Source organism: Trichechus manatus, unplaced genomic scaffold (assembly GCF_000243295.1).
Source record: "Trichechus manatus latirostris isolate Lorelei unplaced genomic scaffold, TriManLat1.0 scaffold00012, whole genome shotgun sequence".
Lineage (NCBI taxonomy): Eukaryota > Metazoa > Chordata > Mammalia > Sirenia > Trichechidae > Trichechus > Trichechus manatus.
Window position 1 is genome coordinate 4,094,402 of NW_004443948.1, and position 3,668 is coordinate 4,098,069.

Below are 3,668 nucleotides of genomic sequence, written 5' to 3' on the forward strand. Positions count from 1 at the left end.
ATATATCAGTTTTACCACCAAAGGATTAAAAGATGTAGGGATGATGAGTCCTAGGACCGCCTCATGTAATTCACCTGCAAAAAGCAGGAGGGGCCTTGGAAAATGATTGTGTATTATCGTAAATTTAATCAGGAGGTGATTCCAAATGCAAATACTGTTTCAGATGTGTATCTTTAGTGCAGCCCTTTGGAACTTAGCACACAGCTATTGATTTGACTGGCGAGGTATTTTGTTTTTTCTCTCTCCAGAGTAATTTGAAGGGATGAATTCAAACAGTTTCCTTTCACCTGTCAAAGACAACAGTACATTGTCACTGCTCTACCATATGGCTATTTCAACTTTCCTGTTCTTTGTCATAATAGAGTCCTCAGGACCTGGCCCATGACTTTGACACCGGTTGCACCTCATGAGCAGGAAGTAGTAAGAATACCCTAAATACGCAGAAAGTAATTTGTGTGCAAGGATTAAGAGATAAACCACATGAAAATTAAGTCTTTTGCTACGTCAGGGAGGTTTCTAAGGGTTCTATAATGTGGGACATGTTGAGATATTCTCTCTAAAATGGAATACAAGTTGCCGCAATTTGCACAACATACCTCTCAGAAGGAGAAATAACTCTTGGCAAGCAAAATTTGTCCTCATAGAAATAGGTATGTATTTCAGAAGTGGATCTGTCTTGTCTGTGCAACTTGCTTCCTCCAGCACAGCTATCCATGTAAATACAGAGAGCCTAACTCCCAGTCATGGTATTCCACACCACATCGTGTCTAACGCAGAAACTCATTTCACAGCCAGAGAAGAGTGGCAGTGAATCCATGCTCATCAAATTTATTTAAGCCATGTTGATCTGTTGGAATAGTGGAATGGCTGAGGATCTAGTCTGGTGTCAGCAGGAAGTTAGCACCCTCCAAAGTTGGTTTGCTGTCTTACGTGATGCAGAACTTACTTTGAAATCACACCCGATTGTGATGTTATCTCTTTCATAGTCAGAATATACTTGTCTGGGAACCAAATCGTGAAAATGGGAGTGATTCTTCTCACTATTGTATCTGCCAATCTGACGAGAAACAAGTCTGAATGGCCCTGAAGGCTCATTTTCTTTCGCCTTTTGATAGCTTAGCAGAGAGTTGCCTTAGATGGACTAAGGGCCCACATAAAGACATGAAGGCCTTAGGCTAATGGCTGCATTCCTGGCCCACAAGGCTTTCCTAGGATTCTCAGAATGTAGACCAGGGCCATGGTTATGCAACTCTGTAAAGTTATACCTGGGCCCAGAAATATCTTCAGAGTTTTCTAGGTACTTAGACAAATTAGATGTTTCTTAGTCCCTAGTAGGCTAACCTAGGAATGTGTAATACTGTCTGGGCATGGGACTCAATCTCCCTCTTGGCGTGCTCTCTGTTGCACTCCAAGCCTTCTGGGTGCAGGCAGGCCACCTCTGCCTAGCGTGGGGAATAATGAAAGTTCAGGGGCAAGTGTGTGCTGTACTACTCCTCTATTGTGAGTTTTTCCTCTAAAAAACTCTGTTACATCTGCATGTGTGGTGCTTGTGGTGTGTGTTTGTGATTCCCTCGCAACAAACAACCCTCTTTCCAAGTTTTGTTTCACCTTTCTGTAAACTTAAACCCTACTTTTCTGGAGATCTTAAATTCCTAAGGAAGGAATAGTTTCATCACAGGATACAAAGATTGTTTCATTAAATTGGGAATGGAGACTAACACCTGGTTATTTTTTGGCTTCCTCATGCCAGTATGCTATCAGGGATGGACAGTGGTTACAAAACCAAGGGGAAATAGACTGCTGTGAATGAGAGTAAGAAGAAATACGCATGGAACCCAGAGGATTCCTAGGGTGCATCTCATTACTGTCATATTTCATAGTGAAGATCAATGGAAGACAATGTCACACCAATAAAAGGCGGGTTCCAGAGACTCAGACCCTTCAGAAATATAAGTTAAACCATCCCAGTAGGTAGTAAACCTGGCCTTCTTTGGTAGAGGCTGAGGGCAAGAGCAACACGGTTATGGGGGTTAAATGAGAGAGCACCTAAGACATAGTACTATTGGTGCATACCATGGGCACAGTGTGTGGTGTTACAGTCATTCCTGATGTGTGTCAGCCTATTTGCTCTTCTGAGTTCTGAGGAGAGAGAAATGAGTCATACATGGGCGTACCCCCCGGAGCTCAGAATCTGTAAAATGCGAAAGAGTATTTACTTATCTGCTCTTCTTATTCTACTCAGGCTCATTGTGACGATCACTGTCGTCATTTCAGCATAGTCTCTGAAGTGGTTGCTGTTACTCTCCAGTATGTAAGAGAAGGTCTCAATATTTTAGTACTTTGATTAAGGCCGTCCTGAATCAGCTAGCCCCTTATATAATACTCGTTTTTCCTCCTAATTTTTTTAACACCAAATTAGCTATGTAGACTCTTATTCTGACTCTGTGTCATAATTTTGATTTACTAAACACAATTTCCATATGTGTGTGTGTGTCTACCTGCCTATCTATCTACCTATCCTTTTTTTTTTTTTTAACCTAGGATTGTGCCTCCTCCTTTAGGCCAAGCATCCTTTGATTCCTTCTTTTTTTTTCTCTCGGGACTGGATTGCCCTACTGTCTTTTTTATCTACTGTTGCTATAACAAAATACTACAAGTGGATGGCCTTAAAAAACAGAAATTTATTTTCTCACACTTTAGGAGGCTAGAAGTCCGAACTCAGGGTGCCAGCTCTGGGAGAAGGCTCTCTGTCTGCTCTGAGGGATAATCCTGGTCTCAGCTTCTCTAACATTCTTCTCAGCATTCCTTGTAGATCTCTATGTGACATCCAGTGTTCCCCCATTTGTGGCTGCTTGCTCTGTGCCTAATCTGCTCTTTCTATATCTCAGAGTGGTTAAATTGAAGACACACCCTACGCTAATATGGCCTCACTCCATAACAAAGAAAACCATATTCCCAAATGAGATTACATACACGATATAGGAATTAGGATTTATAACATATTTTAGGGGGACACAATTCAACCCTTAACACCTATCAACCTTGTCTTAGCTCATCAAAAGGACTTGGACATAAAAGAAATATCATTTTAGTCCGTTAAAAATTTCACATTCTCTTTTTTTAAAGCAATGACCTTCTCGAGTTCAGGTTATAATATTGTAGCTCTTTAGTACAGAACTGCCTCATAAGGTTTCCAAGGAGCGCCTGGTGGAATCAAACTGCCGACCTTTTGGGTGGCAGCTGTAGCTCTTAACCACTATGCCACCATGGTTTCCTAGTATATAAGTACCCTGCTTAAAGTAGACATATTCTAATTTTCATATATTTTATCTTAAAATTTTATCATTAGCCTTTTAAGAATAGATCATAAGTAATTAATGTTTTAAATCTGCATGCATTTTATACTATGCCCTGTGCTTTATTCATTATGCAGTTTTAACAAACATTTCTCTTACTAATAAGTAACTTCTATCCTCTGTTTTAGGGATTCTAAAATGCTATGCACACGTAAGCTATTAATATTATTTCCGGGTAGCATAGGCAACTTGCCACCCAATCAATGTGTGCACCTGACCTAGAGCTCACCACATGCAGTGCCTACACAGTCTTTGCTTTTGATTTTGTCTTTAAAATAATATATTTTCCTTTTTGTTAGGCCTTTCCAATGT